Source organism: Copadichromis virginalis, linkage group LG16 (genome assembly GCF_057382275.1).
Source record: "Copadichromis virginalis isolate Kocher_CV1m ecotype Utaka linkage group LG16, C_Virginalis_male_GT1.1, whole genome shotgun sequence".
NCBI classification, from domain to species: Eukaryota; Metazoa; Chordata; class Actinopteri; order Cichliformes; family Cichlidae; genus Copadichromis; species Copadichromis virginalis.
The window spans coordinates 5,866,426-5,885,433 of record NC_140633.1 but is presented as its reverse complement, the minus strand read 5'-3'; the positions used below and the strand labels follow the sequence as shown (position 1 = coordinate 5,885,433).

The 19,008-nt window shown below is 36.6% G+C and overlaps 1 long non-coding RNA gene across 1 annotated transcript in view; it reads right to left on the bottom strand.

The window, feature by feature from the left end:
* The window catches only part of LOC146690153 (uncharacterized), a 147,173-nt gene that overhangs the window by 65,334 nt on the left and 62,831 nt on the right, over positions 1 to 19,008 (bottom strand). The gene's annotated exons all lie outside the window — the stretch shown is intronic.

The following is a 19,008-nucleotide window of genomic DNA, read 5'->3' as shown; positions in this document are numbered from 1 at the left end:
AAATGTTAAAAATATGAAAAATAGAAGCAGTGTTGTCCAAAAGAATAGGAATCTAACGGTGTTTGAATGGTTTTTCTAAGTTGAACGGTTTTGAAGGAGTAGGCTTTCAAAAAACGTACGGAATAGATAATAATAATAAAAAAATGGAATAATAATAAAGATTAGAAGAACAATACTGTGAATGCTTTTCAAGCATTCACACTAACTAGAAAGTGCATTTTCTGAAGAAACTGCAGTGTGAATGCTTGAATCTGAATGTATGCACTGAAATGAATTAATTGCTGAATTTTGAGTTAAAAATATTAAATGAGATAAAAAAAAACAAAAAAAACAAAAACGAATTTAACCTGAAAACAAAGGTGCTGAACTGCTAAAAGCTGAAGGTTACACAGAAGAAGAAGTTGGAAAAAAGCTGAAAATGTTTTAATTGTAAATTAGAAAAACCTAAGAAATGAGAAAAGAACATTTAGAGTCAGAAAACATCTGAAAGAATATTAAAAGGTCATATTCTTTGAATCACTGAATGACTAAAATGTGATCCCTCCACTTGGACCCACACAGTTTAAAAAGTTTACATCTCTGAGCTTTGAAAGACAAGATGTTGGAAAAAGAACAACGATGGCGACGTTTTGAGGGTAAAATGATGGCTTTAACACTGTGGACACAGCAGCAGTTGAAAGAGAAGTGTTTAAGATGAATCTTGGCAGAGTGAGAGAGAGAGCTCGTTAAGCAGGCAGGTGTGAGCCTGGTTGCTATAGTGACTGCACCCAAGGGCTCCATACACACGTACACAGACATGCACCTCACTTTTGCTGCTTAAAATGAACAGAAAAGTCAGGCCCAAACAAATCGCTCCCAAATGAAAAGTAAAAGTCGTATTGACAAAATTCTTTCACCGTGAGCGACAGCAATGTCTAGTCTACCTAATTCTCAGTTTTCATGTCTGTGGAGTTTATTATATGGACGTGGTGACAGTGGAAAGACACCATGCTCTTCTGATTTTCAAACGAACCTTCTGAGCCATTTTAACATTAGAGTCTATGGAAGAGTTGGAAGGAGGAGGCTGTGCATTGATGACATTTATGAGAGAACCGTAACACCTAGGACAATAGTAAACACATTGGATGAAAGAGGACAGCGATGGCTACGTTTTGAGGGTAAAATCATACCTGTAGAGCAAACGCTGCGGACACAGCAGCAGTTTTAAAAAAGATTTTAAGATTAATTTTTTTGCTCCTCTCACTCTAGCAGTTGAGCTGCCTCACTCTAGCCCCAACATTCCGTCCCATACACACCCATTATAAACTCTGAAACGGGTGAAAAAACATCATGAAACTTAAACTGGAACTGAAGAAAAAGTATAATAGATATTGAAAAGATAAATACAAGTTGAATAGTTGAATGTCTTGTCTTCGTTTTAAAGTTTGAATGGTGGCTCTATGTCAATGTATGTGGAAGTAGTAAGAGTTTAAAAATGAGTAAGTTGAATGAGAATTTGAAGGGTCTCCCCATTGAAATACATGGGAAATTTTTGTTGAATAAAGTTGAATAAAATTAAAAATATAAATGTTAAAAATGAGAAAAGTAGAAGCAGTCATGTCCAAAAGAATAGGAATCTAATGGTGTTTGAATGGTTTTTCTAAGTTGAACGGTTTTGAAGGAGTAGGCTTTCAAAAAACGTACGGAAGAATAAAATAGAACTAGAAAGTGCATTTTCTGAAGAAACTGCAGTGTGAATGCTTGAATCTGAATGTATGCACTGAAATGAATTAATTGCTGAATTTTGAGTTAAAAATATTGAATGAGATAAAAAAAAAAACAAAAAAAACAAACGAATTTAACCTGAAAACAAAGGTGCTGAACTGCTAAAAGCTGAAGGTTACACAGAAGAAGGAGTTGGAAAAAAACTGAAAATGTTTTAAATGTAAATTAGAAAACCCTAAGAAATGAGAAAAGAACATTTAGAGTCAGAAAACATCTGAATGAATATTAAAAGGTCATATTCTTTGAATCACTGAATGACTCAAATGTGATCCCTCCACTTTGATCCACACAGTTTAAAAAGTTTAAATGCCTGAGCTTTGAAAGATACGGTGTTGGAAAGAGAACAATAATGGCGACAATTTGAGGGTAAAATGATGGCTGTAACACTGTGGACACAGCAGCAGTTGAAAGAGAAGTGCTTAAGATGAATCTTGGTACAGTGGCAGGCAGAGCTCGTTAAGCAGGCAGGTGTGAGCCTGGTTGCTATAGTGACCGCACCCAATGGCTCCATACACACGTACACAGACATGCGCCTCACTTTTGCTGCTTAAAATGAACAGAAAAGTCAGGCCGAAACAAATCGCTCCCAAATGAAAAGTAAAAGTCGTATTGACAAAATTCTTTCACCGTGAGCGACAGCAATGTCTAGTCTACCTAATTCTCAGTTTTCATGCCTGTGGAGCTTATTATATGGACGTGGTGACAGTGGAAAGACACCATGCTCTTCTGATTTTCAAACGAACCTTCTGAGCCATTTTAACATTAGAGTCTATGGAAGAATTGGAGGGAGGAGGCTGTGCATTGGTGACATTTATGAAAGAACCATAACACCTAGGACAATAGTAAACACATTGGATGAAAGAGGACAGCGATGGCTACGTTTTGAGGGTAAAATGGCGGCTGTAGAGCAAACGCTGCGGACACAGCAGCAGTTTTAAAAAAGATTTTAAGATTAATTTTTTTGCTCCTCTCACTCTAGCAGTTGAGCTCTCTCACTCTAGCCCCAACATTCCGTCCCATACACACCCATTATAAACTCTGAAACGGGTGAAAAAACATCATGAAACTTAAACTGGAACTGAAGAAAAAGTATAATAGATATTGAAAAGATAAATACAAGTTGAATAGTTGAATGTCTTGTCTTCGTTTTAAAGTTTGAATGGTGGCTCTATGTCAATGTATGTGGAAGTAGATACAGTTTAAAGAGGAGGAATTTGAATGAGAATTTGAAGGGTCTCTCCATTGAAATACATTATAAATTTTTGTTAAATAAAGTTGAATAAAATAAAAAATATAAATGTTAAAAATGAGAAAAATAGAAGCAGTGTTGTCCAAAAGAATAGGAATCTAACGGTGTTTGAATGGTTTTTCTAAGTTGAACGGTTTTGAAGGAGATAGATTACAAAAAACGTACGGAATACAGAATAATAATAAATAAAAAAATAGAATAAAGATTAGAAGAACAATACTGTGAATGCTTTTCAAGCATTCACACTAATAAGCAGACCTCAGTGCAAGAAAGAGTCTTTCCAACACGGAAAAAGCAAAGAGGCCAACTTTGACATTAAAAGGTCTTCAAACAAGTACAAGATATTTACAATAAGCAGACCTCGGTGCAAGAAAGAGTCTTTCCAACACTGAAAAAGCACAGAGGCCAACTTTGACATTAAAAGGTGTAAAATCAAGTACAAGATATTTATAATAAGCAGACCTCAGTGCAAGAAAGAGTCTTTCCAACACTGAAAAAGCACAGAGGCCAACTTTGACATGAAAAGGTGTAAAAATCAAGTACAAGATATTTACAATAAGCAGACCTCAGTGCAAGAAAGAGTCTTTCAGACACGGAAAGAGCACAGAGGCCAACTTTGACATTAAAAGGTGTTCAAACAAGTACAAGATATTTACAATAAGCAGCCCTCAGTGCAAGAAAGAGTCTTTCCAACACTGATAAGCACAGAGGCCAACTTTGACATGAAAAGGTGTAAAAATCAAGTACAAGATATTTACAATAAGCAGACCTCAGTGCAAGAAAGAGTCTTTCCAACACTGATAAGCACAGAGGCCAACTTTGACATTAAAAGGTGTAAAATCAAGTACAAGATATTTACAATAAGCAGACCTCAGTGCAAGAAAGAGTCTTTCCAACACTGATAAGCACAGAGGCCAACTTTGACATTAAAAGGTGTAAAATCAAGTACAAGATATTTACAATAAGCAGACCTCGGTGCAAGAAAGAGTCTTTCCAACACGGAAAAAGCAAAGAGGCCAACTTTGACATTAAAAGGTCTTCAAACAAGTACAAGATATTTACAATAAGCAGACCTCAGTGCAAAAACGTGTCTTTCCAACACTGAAAAAGCACAGAGCCCAACTTTGACATTAAAAGGTGTTCAAACAAGTACAAGATATTTACAATAAGCAGACCTCAGTGCAAGAAAGAGTCTTTCCAACAATGAAAAAGCACAGAGGCCAACTTTGACATGAAAAGGTGTTCAAACAAGTACAAGATATTTACAATAAGCAGACTTCGGTGCAATAAAGAGTCTTTCCAACACTGATAAGCACAGAGGCCAACTTTGACATTAAAAGGTGTAAAATCAAGTACAAGATATTTACAATAAGCAGACCTCAGTGCAAGAAAGAGTCTTTCCAACACGGAAAAAGCACAGAGGCCAACTTTGACATTAAAAGGTGTAAAATCAAGTACAAGATATTTACAATAAGCAGACCTCGGTGCAAGAAAGAGTCTTTCCAACACGGAAAAAGCACAGAGGCCAACTTTGACATTAAAAGGTGTTCAAACAAGTACAAGATATTTACAATAAGCAGACCTCAGTGCAAGAAAGAGTCTTTCCAACACTGAAAAAGCACAGAGGCCAACTTTGACATTAAAAGGTATAAAAACAAGTACAAGATATTTACAATAAGCAGCCCTCAGTGCAAGAAAGAGTCTTTCCAACACTGATAAGCACAGAGGCCAACTTTGACATCAAAAGGTATAAAAACAAGTACAATATATTAACAATAAGCAGACCTCAGTGCAAGAAAGAGTCTTTCCAACACTGATAAGCACAGAGGCCAACTTTGACATGAAAAGGTGTAAAATCAAGTACAAGATATTTACAATAAGCAGACCTCAGTGCAAGAAAGAGTCTTTCCAACACTGAAAAAGCACAGAGGCCAACTTTGACATTAAAAGGTGTAAAATCAAGTACAAGATATTTACAATAAGCAGACCTCAGTGCAAGAAAGAGTCTTTCCAACACTGAAAAAGCACAGAGGCCAACTTTGACATTAAAAGGTGTTCAAACAAGTACAAGATATTTACAATAAGCAGACCTCGGTGCAAGAAAGAGTCTTTCCAACACGGAAAAAGCAAAGAGGCCAACTTTGACATTAAAAGGTCTTCAAACAAGTACAAGATATTTACAATAAGCAGCCATCAGTGCAAGAAAGAGCCTTTCCAACACTGATATGCACAGAGGCCAACTTTGACATTAAAAGGTGTTCAAACAAGTACAAGATATTTACAATAAGCAGACCTCAGTGCAAGAAAGAGTCTTTCCAACACTGAAAAAGCACAGAGGCCAAATTTGACATTAAAAGGTATAAAAACAAGTACAAGATATTTACAATAAGCAGCCCTCAGTGCAAGAAAGAGTCTTTCCAACACTGATAAGCACAGAGGCCAACTTTGACATGAAAAGGTGTAAAATCAAGTACAAGATATTTACAATAAGCAGACCTCAGTGCAAGAAAGAGTCTTTCCAACACTGAAAAAGCACAGAGGCCAACTTTGACATGAAAAGGTGTAAAATCAAGTACAAGATATTTACAATAAGCAGACCTCAGTGCAAGAAAGAGTCTTTCCAACACTGAAAAAGCAAAGAGGCCAACTTTGACATTAAAAGGTCTTCAAACAAGTACAAGATATTTACAATAAGCAGACCTCGGTGCAAGAAAGAGTCTTTCCAACACGGAAAAAGCAAAGAGGCCAACTTTGACATTAAAAGGTCTTCAAACAAGTACAAGATATTTACAATAAGCAGCCCTCAGTGCAAGAAAGAGCCTTTCCAACACTGATAAGCACAGAGGCCAACTTTGACATTAAAAGGTGTTCAAACAAGTACAAGATATTTACAATAAGCAGACCTCAGTGCAAGAAAGAGTCTTTCCAACACTGAAAAAGCACAGAGGCCAACTTTGACATGAAAAGGTGTTCAAACAAGTACAAGATATTTACAATAAGCAGACCTCAGTGCAAGAAGGAGTCTTTCCAACACTGAAAAAGCACAGAGGCCAACTTTGACATTAAAAGGTGTTCAAACAAGTACAAGATATTTACAATAAGCAGACCTCAGTGCAAGAAAGAGTCTTTCCAACACTGATAAGCACAGAGGCCAACTTTGACATGAAAAGGTGTAAAATCAAGTACAAGATATTTACAATAAGCAGACCTCAGTGCAAGAAAGAGTCTTTCCAACACTGAAAAAGCACAGAGGCCAACTTTGACATGAAAAGGTGTAAAATCAAGTACAAGATATTTACAATAAGCAGACCTCAGTGCAAGAAAGAGTCTTTCCAACACTGAAAAAGCACAGAGGCCAACTTTGACATTAAAAGGTGTTCAAATAAGTACAAGATATTTACAATAAGCAGACCTCAGTGCAAGAAAGAGTCTTTCCAACACTGATAAGCACAGAGGCCAACTTTGACATTAAAAGGTGTTCAAATAAGTACAAGATATTTACAATAAGCAGACCTCAGTGCAAGAAAGAGTCTTTCCAACACTGATAAGCACAGAGGCCAACTTTGACATTAAAAGGTGTTCAAACAAGTACAAGATATTTACAATAAGCAGACCTCAGTGCAAGAAAGAGTCTTTCCAACACGGAAAAAGCACAGAGGCCAACTTTGACATTAAAAGGTGTTCAAACAAGTACAAGATATTTACAATAAGCAGACCTCAGTGCAAGAAAGAGTCTTTCCAACACTGATAAGCGCAGAGGCCAACTTTGACATTAAAAGGTGTTCAAACAAGTACAAGATATTTACAATAAGCAGACCTCAGTGCAAGAAAGAGTCTTTCCAACACTGATAAGCACAGAGGCCAACTTTGACATTAAAAGGTGTTCAAACAAGTACAAGATATTTACAATAAGCAGACCTCAGTGCAAAAACGTGTCTTTCCAACACTGACAAGCACAGAGGCCAACTTTGACATGAAAAGGTGTTCAAACAAGTATAAGATATTTACAATAAGCAGACCTCAGTGCAAGAAAGAGTCTTTCCAACACTGATAAGCACAGAGGCCAACTTTGACATGAAAAGGTGTTCAAACAAGTACAAGATATTTACAATAAGCAGACCTCAGTGCAAGAAAGAGCCTTTCCAACACTGATAAGCACAGAGGCCAACTTTGACATGAAAAGGTGTAAAAACAAGTACAAGATATTTACAATAAGCAGACCTCAGTGCAAGAAAGAGCCTTTCCAACACTGATAAGCACAGAGGCCAACTTTAACATTAAAAGGTCTTCAAACAAGTACAAGATATTTAGAGTAAGCAGACCTCAGTGCAAGAAAGAGTCTTTCCAACACTGATAAGCACAGAGGCCAACTTTGACATTAAAAGGTGTAAAAAAAAGTACAAGATATTTACAACTAGAAAGTGCATTTTCTGAAGAAACTGCAGTGTGAATGCTTGAATCTGAATGTATGCATTGAAATGAAATAATTACTGAATTTAAGTTAAAAATTTTGAATGAGATAAAAAAAAAAACCCGAATTTAACCTGAAAACAAAAGTGCTGAACTGCTAAAAGCTGAAGGTTACACAGAAGAAGAAGTTGGAAAAAAGCTGAAAATGTTTTAATTGTAAATTAGAAAAACCTAAGAAATGAGAAAAGAACATTTAGAGTCAGAAAACATCTGAAAGAATATTAAAAGGTCATATTCTTTGAATCACTGAATGACTAAAATGTGATCCCTCCACTTGGACCCACACAGTTTAAAAAGTTTACATCTCTGAGCTTTGAAAGACAAGATGTTGGAAAAAGAACAACGATGGCGACGTTTTGAGGGTAAAATGATGGCTTTAACACTGTGGACACAGCAGCAGTTGAAAGAGAAGTGTTTAAGATGAATTTTGGCAGAGTGGCAGAGAGAGCTCGTTAAGCAGGCAGGTGTGAGCCTGGTTGCTATAGTGACCGCACCCAATGGCTCCATACACACGGACACAGACATGCACCTCACTTTTGCTGCTTAAAATGAACAGAAAAGTCAGGCCGAAACAAATCGTTCCCAAATGAAAAGTAAAAGTCGTATTGACAAAATTCTTTCACTGTGAGCGACAGCAATGTCTAGTCTACCAAATTCTCAGTTTTCATGTCTGTGGAGTTTATTATATGGACGTGGTGACAGTGGAAAGACGCCATGCTCTTCTGATTTTCAAACGAACCTTCTGAGCCATTTTAACATTAGAGTCTATGGAAGAGTTGGAGGGAGGAGGCTGTGCATTGGTGACATTTATGAAAGAACCATAACACCTAGTACAATAGTAAACACATTGGATGAAAGAGGACAGCCATGGCTACGTTTTGAGGGTAAAATCATACCTGTAGAGCAAACGCTGCGGACACAGCAGCAGTTTTAAAAAAGATTTTAAGATTAATTTTTTTGCTCCTCTCACTCTAGCAGTTGAGCTGTCTCACTCTAGCCCCAACATTCCGTCCCATACACACCCATTATAAACTCTGAAACGGGTGAAAAAACATCATGAAACTTAAACTGGAACTGAAGAAAAAGTATAATAGATATTGAAAAGATAAATACAAGTTGAATAGTTGAATGTCTTGTCTTCGTTTTAAAGTTTGAATGGTGGCTCTATGTCAATGTATGTGGAAGTAGTAAGAGTTTAAAAATGAGTAAGTTGAATGAGAATTTGAAGGGTCTCCCCATTGAAATACATGGGAAATTTTTGTTGAATAAAGTTGAATAAAATTAAAAATATAAATGTTAAAAATGAGAAAAATAGAAGCAGTCATGTCCAAAATAATAGGAATCTAACGATGTTTGAATAGTTTTTCTAAGTTGAACGGTTTTGAAGGAGTAGGCTTTCAAAAAACGTACGGAATAAGAAAATATAATAATAAAGATTAGAACAATACTGTGAATGCTTTTCAAGCATTCACACTAATAAAGATTAGAAGAACAATACTGTGAATGCTTTTCAAGCATTCACACTAATAAAGATTAGAAGAACAATACTGTGAATGCTTTTCAAGCATTCACACTAATAAGCAGACCTCAGTGCAAGAAAGAGTCTTTCCAACACGGAAAAAGCAAAGAGGCCAACTTTGACATTAAAAGGTCTTCAAACAAGTACAAGATATTTACAATAAGCAGACCTCGGTGCAAGAAAGAGTCTTTCCAACACTGAAAAAGCACAGAGGCCAACTTTGACATTAAAAGGTGTAAAATCAAGTACAAGATATTTATAATAAGCAGACCTCAGTGCAAGAAAGAGTCTTTCCAACACTGAAAAAGCACAGAGGCCAACTTTGACATGAAAAGGTGTAAAAATCAAGTACAAGATATTTACAATAAGCAGACCTCAGTGCAAGAAAGAGTCTTTCAGACACGGAAAGAGCACAGAGGCCAACTTTGACATTAAAAGGTGTTCAAACAAGTACAAGATATTTACAATAAGCAGCCCTCAGTGCAAGAAAGAGTCTTTCCAACACTGATAAGCACAGAGGCCAACTTTGACATGAAAAGGTGTAAAAATCAAGTACAAGATATTTACAATAAGCAGACCTCAGTGCAAGAAAGAGTCTTTCAGACACGGAAAGAGCACAGAGGCCAACTTTGACATTAAAAGGTGTTCAAACAAGTACAAGATATTTACAATAAGCAGCCCTCAGTGCAAGAAAGAGTCTTTCCAACACTGATAAGCACAGAGGCCAACTTTGACATTAAAAGGTGTTCAAACAAGTACAAGATATTTACACTAAGCAGCCCTCAGTGCAAGAAAGAGTCTTTCCAACACTGATAAGCACAGAGGCCAACTTTGACATTAAAAGGTGTAAAATCAAGTACAAGATATTTACAATAAGCAGCCCTCAGTGCAAGAAAGAGTCTTTCCAACACTGATAAGCACAGAGGCCAACTTTGACATTAAAAGGTGTAAAATCAAGTACAAGACATTTACAATAAGCAGCCCTCAGTGCAAGAAAGAGTCTTTCTAACACTGCAGAAGCACAGAGGCCAACTTTGACATGAAAAGCTGTTCAAACAAGTACAAGATATTTACAATAAGCAGACCTCAGTGCAAGAAAGAGTCTTTCCAACACTGAAAAAGCACAGAGGCCAACTTTGACATTAAAAGGTGTAAAAATCAAGTACAAGATATTTACAATAAGCAGACCTCAGTGCAAGAAAGAGTCTTTCCAACACTGATAAGCACAGAGGCCAACTTTGACATTAAAAGATGTTCAAACAAGTACAAGATATTTACAATAAGCAGACCTCAGTGCAAGAAAGAGTCTTTCCAACACTGAAAAAGCACAGAGGCCAACTTTGACATGAAAAGGTGTAAAAACAAGTACAAGATATTTACAATAAGCAGACTTCGGTGCAAGAAAGAGTCTTTCCATCACTGATAAGCTCAGAGGCCAACTTTGACATGAAAAGGTGTAAAAACAAGTACAAGATATTTACAATAAGCAGACCTCAGTGCAAGAAAGAGCCTTTCCAACACTGATAAGCACAGAGGCCAACTTTGACATTAAAAGGTATAAAAACAAGTACAATATATTCACAATAAGCAGACCTCAGTGCAAGAAAGAGTCTTTCTAACACTGATAAGCACAGAGGCCAACTTTGACATTAAAAGGTGTTCAAACAAGTACAAGATATTTACAATAAGCAGACCTCAGTGCAAGAAAGAGTCTTTCCAACACGGAAAAAGCAAAGAGGCCAACTTTAACATTAAAAGGTGTTCAAACAAGTACAAGATATTTACAATAAGCAGCCCTCAGTGCAAGAAAGAGTCTTTCTAACACTGCAGAAGCACAGAGGCCAACTTTGACATGAAAAGGTCTTCAAACAAGTACAAGATATTTACAATAAGCAGACCTCAGTGCAAGAAAGAGTCTTTCTAACACTGCAGAAGCACAGAGGCCAACTTTGACATGAAAAGGTGTTCAAACAAGTACAATATATTCACAATAAGCAGACCTCAGTGCAAGAAAGAGTCTTTCCAACACTGATAAGCACAGAGGCCAACTTTGACATTAAAAGGTATAAAAACAAGTACAATATATTCACAATAAGCAGACCTCAGTGCAAGAAAGAGTCTTTCTAACACTGATAAGCACAGAGGCCAACTTTGACATTAAAAGGTGTTCAAACAAGTACAAGATATTTACAATAAGCAGACCTCAGTGCAAGAAAGAGTCTTTCCAACACTGATAAGCACAGAGGCCAACTTTGACATTAAAAGGTGTTCAAACAAGTACAAGATATTTACAATAAGCAGACCTCAGTGCAAGAAAGAGTCTTTCCAACACTGATAAGCACAGAGGCCAACTTTGACATGAAAAGGTATAAAAACAAGTACAATATATTCACAATAAGCAGACCTCAGTGCAAGAAAGAGTCTTTCTAACACTGATAAGCACAGAGGCCAACTTTGACATTAAAAGGTATAAAAACAAGTACAATATATTCACAATAAGCAGACCTCAGTGCAAGAAAGAGTCTTTCTAACACTGATAAGCACAGAGGCCAACTTTGACATTAAAAGGTGTTCAAACAAGTACAAGATATTTACAATAAGCAGACCTCAGTGCAAGAAAGAGTCTTTCTAACACTGATAAGCACAGAGGCCAACTTTGACATTAAAAGGTGTTCAAACAAGTACAAGATATTTACAATAAGCAGACCTCAGTGCAAGAAAGAGTCTTTCCAACACTGATAAGCACAGAGGCCATCTTTGACATGAAAAGGTGTAAAAATCAAGTACAAGATATTTACAATAAGCAGACCTCAGTGCAAGAAGGAGTCTTTCCAACACTGAAAAAGCACAGAGGCCAACTTTGACATTAAAAGGTGTTCAAACAAGTACAAGATATTTACAATAAGCAGACCTCAGTGCAAGAAAGAGTCTTTCCAACACTGATAAGCACAGAGGCCAACTTTGACATGAAAAGGTGTAAAATCAAGTACAAGATATTTACAATAAGCAGACCTCAGTGCAAGAAAGAGTCTTTCCAACACTGAAAAAGCACAGAGGCCAACTTTGACATGAAAAGGTGTAAAATCAAGTACAAGATATTTACAATAAGCAGACCTCAGTGCAAGAAAGAGTCTTTCCAACACTGAAAAAGCACAGAGGCCAACTTTGACATTAAAAGGTGTTCAAATAAGTACAAGATATTTACAATAAGCAGACCTCAGTGCAAGAAAGAGTCTTTCCAACACTGATAAGCACAGAGGCCAACTTTGACATTAAAAGGTGTTCAAATAAGTACAAGATATTTACAATAAGCAGACCTCAGTGCAAGAAAGAGTCTTTCCAACACTGATAAGCACAGAGGCCAACTTTGACATTAAAAGGTGTTCAAACAAGTACAAGATATTTACAATAAGCAGACCTCAGTGCAAGAAAGAGTCTTTCCAACACGGAAAAAGCACAGAGGCCAACTTTGACATTAAAAGGTGTTCAAACAAGTACAAGATATTTACAATAAGCAGACCTCAGTGCAAGAAAGAGTCTTTCCAACACTGATAAGCGCAGAGGCCAACTTTGACATTAAAAGGTGTTCAAACAAGTACAAGATATTTACAATAAGCAGACCTCAGTGCAAGAAAGAGTCTTTCCAACACTGATAAGCACAGAGGCCAACTTTGACATTAAAAGGTGTTCAAACAAGTACAATATATTCACAATAAGCAGACCTCAGTGCAAGAAAGAGTCTTTCCAACACTGATAAGCACAGAGGCCAACTTTGACATTAAAAGGTATAAAAACAAGTACAATATATTCACAATAAGCAGACCTCAGTGCAAGAAAGAGTCTTTCTAACACTGATAAGCACAGAGGCCAACTTTGACATTAAAAGGTGTTCAAACAAGTACAAGATATTTACAATAAGCAGACCTCAGTGCAAGAAAGAGTCTTTCCAACACTGATAAGCACAGAGGCCAACTTTGACATTAAAAGGTGTTCAAACAAGTACAAGATATTTACAATAAGCAGACCTCAGTGCAAGAAAGAGTCTTTCCAACACTGATAAGCACAGAGGCCAACTTTGACATGAAAAGGTATAAAAACAAGTACAATATATTCACAATAAGCAGACCTCAGTGCAAGAAAGAGTCTTTCTAACACTGATAAGCACAGAGGCCAACTTTGACATTAAAAGGTATAAAAACAAGTACAATATATTCACAATAAGCAGACCTCAGTGCAAGAAAGAGTCTTTCTAACACTGATAAGCACAGAGGCCAACTTTGACATTAAAAGGTGTTCAAACAAGTACAAGATATTTACAATAAGCAGACCTCAGTGCAAGAAAGAGTCTTTCTAACACTGATAAGCACAGAGGCCAACTTTGACATTAAAAGGTGTTCAAACAAGTACAAGATATTTACAATAAGCAGACCTCAGTGCAAGAAAGAGTCTTTCCAACACTGATAAGCACAGAGGCCATCTTTGACATGAAAAGGTGTAAAAATCAAGTACAAGATATTTACAATAAGCAGACCTCAGTGCAAGAAGGAGTCTTTCCAACACTGAAAAAGCACAGAGGCCAACTTTGACATTAAAAGGTGTTCAAACAAGTACAAGATATTTACAATAAGCAGACCTCAGTGCAAGAAAGAGTCTTTCCAACACTGATAAGCACAGAGGCCAACTTTGACATGAAAAGGTGTAAAATCAAGTACAAGATATTTACAATAAGCAGACCTCAGTGCAAGAAAGAGTCTTTCCAACACTGAAAAAGCACAGAGGCCAACTTTGACATGAAAAGGTGTAAAATCAAGTACAAGATATTTACAATAAGCAGACCTCAGTGCAAGAAAGAGTCTTTCCAACACTGAAAAAGCACAGAGGCCAACTTTGACATTAAAAGGTGTTCAAATAAGTACAAGATATTTACAATAAGCAGACCTCAGTGCAAGAAAGAGTCTTTCCAACACTGATAAGCACAGAGGCCAACTTTGACATTAAAAGGTGTTCAAATAAGTACAAGATATTTACAATAAGCAGACCTCAGTGCAAGAAAGAGTCTTTCCAACACTGATAAGCACAGAGGCCAACTTTGACATTAAAAGGTGTTCAAACAAGTACAAGATATTTACAATAAGCAGACCTCAGTGCAAGAAAGAGTCTTTCCAACACGGAAAAAGCACAGAGGCCAACTTTGACATTAAAAGGTGTTCAAACAAGTACAAGATATTTACAATAAGCAGACCTCAGTGCAAGAAAGAGTCTTTCCAACACTGATAAGCGCAGAGGCCAACTTTGACATTAAAAGGTGTTCAAACAAGTACAAGATATTTACAATAAGCAGACCTCAGTGCAAGAAAGAGTCTTTCCAACACTGATAAGCACAGAGGCCAACTTTGACATTAAAAGGTGTTCAAACAAGTACAAGATATTTACAATAAGCAGACCTCAGTGCAAAAACGTGTCTTTCCAACACTGACAAGCACAGAGGCCAACTTTGACATGAAAAGGTGTTCAAACAAGTATAAGATATTTACAATAAGCAGACCTCAGTGCAAGAAAGAGTCTTTCCAACACTGATAAGCACAGAGGCCAACTTTGACATGAAAAGGTGTTCAAACAAGTACAAGATATTTACAATAAGCAGACCTCAGTGCAAGAAAGAGCCTTTCCAACACTGATAAGCACAGAGGCCAACTTTGACATGAAAAGGTGTAAAAACAAGTACAAGATATTTACAATAAGCAGACCTCAGTGCAAGAAAGAGCCTTTCCAACACTGATAAGCACAGAGGCCAACTTTAACATTAAAAGGTCTTCAAACAAGTACAAGATATTTAGAGTAAGCAGACCTCAGTGCAAGAAAGAGTCTTTCCAACACTGATAAGCACAGAGGCCAACTTTGACATTAAAAGGTGTAAAAAAAAGTACAAGATATTTACAACTAGAAAGTGCATTTTCTGAAGAAACTGCAGTGTGAATGCTTGAATCTGAATGTATGCATTGAAATGAAATAATTACTGAATTTAAGTTAAAAATTTTGAATGAGATTAAAAAAAAAACCCGAATTTAACCTGAAAACAAAAGTGCTAAACTGCTAAAAGCTGAAGGTTACACAGAAGAAGAAGTTGGAAAAAAGCTGAAAATGTTTTAATTGTAAATTAGAAAAACCTAAGAAATGAGAAAAGAACATTTAGAGTCAGAAAACATCTGAAAGAATATTAAAAGGTCATATTCTTTGAATCACTGAATGACTCAAATGTGATCCCTCCACTTGGACCCACACAGTTTAAAAAGTTTACATCTCTGAGCTTTGAAAGACAAGATGTTGGAAAAAGAACAACGATGGCGACGTTTTGAGGGTAAAATGATGGCTTTAACACTGTGGACACAGCAGCAGTTGAAAGAGAAGTGTTTAAGATGAATTTTGGCAGAGTGGCAGAGAGAGCTCGTTAAGCAGGCAGGTGTGAGCCTGGTTGCTATAGTGACCGCACCCAATGGCTCCATACACACGTACACAGACATGCGCCTCACTTTTGCTGCTTAAAATGAACAGAAAAGTCAGGCCGAAACAAATCGTTCCCAAATGAAAAGTAAAAGTCGTATTGACAAAATTCTTTCACTGTGAGCGACAGCAATGTCTAGTCTACCAAATTCTCAGTTTTCATGTCTGTGGAGTTTATTATATGGACGTGGTGACAGTGGAAAGACACCATGCTCTTCTGATTTTCAAACGAACCTTCTGAGCCATTTTAACATTAGAGTCTATGGAAGAGTTGGAGGGAGGAGGCTGTGCATTGGTGACATTTATGAAAGAACCATAACACCTAGTACAATAGTAAACACATTGGATGAAAGAGGACAGCCATGGCTACGTTTTGAGGGTAAAATCATACCTGTAGAGCAAACGCTGCGGACACAGCAGCAGTTTTAAAAAAGATTTTAAGATTATTTTTTTTGCTCCTCTCACTCTAGCAGTTGAGCTGCCTCACTCTAGCCCCAACATTCCGTCCCATACACACCCATTATAAACTCTGAAACGGGTGAAAAAACATCATGAAACTTAAACTGGAACTGAAGAAAAAGTATAATAGATATTGAAAAGATAAATACAAGTTGAATAGTTGAATGTCTTGTCTTCGTTTTAAAGTTTGAATGGTGGCTCTATGTGAACGTATGTTGAAGTAGTAAGAGTTTAAAAATGAGTAAGTTGAATGAGAATTTGAAGGGTCTCCCCATTGAAATACATGGGAAATTTTTGTTGAATAAAGTTGAATAAAATTAAAAATATAAATGTTAAAAATGAGAAAAATACAAGCAATCATGTCCAAAAGAATAGGAATCTAACGATGTTTGAATGGTTTTTCTAAGTTGAACGGTTTTGAAGGAGTAGGCTTTCAAAAAACGTACGGAATAGATAAAATATAATAACTAGAAAGTGCATTTTCTGAAGAAACTGCAGTGTGAATGCTTGAATCTGAATGTATGGACTGAAATGAATTAATTGCTGAATTTTGAGTTAAAAATATTGAATGAGATTAAAAAAAACCAAAAAAAAACCCGAATTTAACCTGAAAACAAAGGTGCTGAACTGCTAAAAGCTGAAGGTTACACAGAAGAAGGAGTTGGAAAAAAGCTGAAAATGTTTTAATTGTAAATTAGAAAAACCTAAGAAATGAGAAAAGAACATTTAGAGTCAGAAAACATCTGAATGAATATTAAAAGGTCATATTCTTTGAATCACTGAATGACTAAAATGTGATCCCTCCACTTGGACCCACACAATTTAAAAAGTTTACATCTCTGAGCTTTGAAAGACAAGATGTTGGAAAAAGAACAACGATGGCGACGTTTTGAGGGTAAAATGATGGCTGTAACACTGTGGACACAGCAGCAGTTGAAAGAGAAGTGCTTAAGATGAATCTTGGTACAGTGGCAGGCAGAGCTCGTTAAGCAGGCAGGTGTGAGCCTGGTTGCTATAGTGACCGCACCCAATGGCTCCATACACACGTACACAGACATGCGCCTCACTTTTGCTGCTTAAAATGAACAGAAAAGTCAGGCCGAAACAAATCGTTCCCAAATGAAAAGTAAAAGTCGTATTGACGAAATTCTTTCACCGTGAGCGACAGCAATGTCTAGTCTACCTAATTCTCAGTTTTCATGCCTGTGGAGCTTATTATATGGACGTGGTGACAGTGGAAAGACACCATGCTCTTCTGATTTTCAAACGAACCTTCTGAGCCATTTTAACATTAGAGTCTATGGAAGAGTTGGAGGGAGGAGGCTGTGCATTGGTGACATTTATGAAAGAACCATAACACCTAGGACAATAATAAACACATTGGATGAAAGAGGACAGCGATGGCTACGTTTTGAGGGTAAAATCATACCTGTAGAGCAAACGCTGCAGACACAGCAGCAGTTTTAAAAAAGATTTTAAGATTAATTTTTTTGCTCCTCTCACTCTAGCAGTTGAGCTGCCTCACTCTAGCCCCAACATTCCGTCCCATACACACCCATTATAAACTCTGAAACGGGTGAAAAAACATCATGAAACTTAAACTGGAACTGAAGAAAAAGTATAATAGATATTGAAAAGATAAATACAAGTTCAATAGTTGAATGTCTTGTCTTCGTTTTAAAGTTTGAATGGTGGCTCTATGTCAATGTATGTGGAAGTAGATACAGTTTAAAGAGGAGGAAGTTGAATGAGAATTTGAAGGGTCTCTCCATTGAAATACATTATAAATTTTTGTTAAATAAAGTTGAATAAAATTAAAAATATAAATGTTAAAAATATGAAAAATAGAAGCAGTCATGTCCAAAATAATAGGAATCTAACGATGTTTGAATGGTTTTTCTAAGTTGAACGGTTTTGAAGGAGTAGGCTTTCAAAAAACGTACGGAATAGATAATAATAATAAAAAAATAGAATAATAATAAAGACTAGAAAGTGCATTTTCTGAAGAAACTGCAGTGTGAATGCTTGAATCTGAATGTATGCATTGAAATGAAATAATTACTGAATTTAAGTTAAAAATTTTGAATGAGATTAAAAAAAACCCCCGAATTTAACCTGAAAACAAAAGTGCTGAACTGCTAAAAGCTGAAGGTTACACAGAAGAAGAAGTTGGAAAAAAGCTGAAAATGTTTTAATTGTAAATTAGAAAAACCTAAGAAATGAGAAAAGAACATTTAGAGTCAGAAAACATCTGAAAGAATATTAAAAGGTCATATTCTTTGAATCACTGAATGACTAAAATGTGATCCCTCCACTTGGATCCACACAGTTTAAAAAGTTTAAATGTCTGAGCTTTGAAAGACAAGATGTTGGAAAGAGAACAACGATGGCGACGTTTTGAGGGTAAAATGATGGCTTTAACACTGTGGACACAGCAGCAGTTGAAAGAGAAGTGTTTAAGATTAATCTTGGCAGAGTGAGAGAGAGAGCTGTTAAGCAGGCAGGTGTGAGCCTGGTTGCTATAGTGACCGCACCCAATGGCTCCATACACACGTACACAGACATGCGCCTCACTTTTGCTGCTTAAAATGAACAGAAAAGTCAGGCCGAAACAAATCGTTCCCAAATGAAAAGTAAAAGTCGTATTGACAAAATTCTTTCACTGTGAGCGACAGCAATGTCTAGTCTACCAAATTCTCAGTTTTCATGTCTGTGGAGTTTATTATATGGACGTGGTGACAGTGGAAAGACACCATGCTCTTCTGATTTTCAAACGAACCTTCTGAGCCATTTTAACATTAGAGTCTATGGAAGAGTTGGAGGGAGGAGGCTGCGCATTGGTGACATTTATGAAAGAACCATAACACCTAGGACAATAGTAAACACATTGGATGAAAGAGGACAGCGATGGCTACGTTTTGAGGGTAAAATCATACCTGTAGAGCAAACGCTGTGGACACAGCAGCAGTTTTAAAAAAGATTTTAAGATTAATTTTTTTGCTCCTCTCACTCTAGCAGTTGAGCTGTCTCACTCTAGCCCCAACAT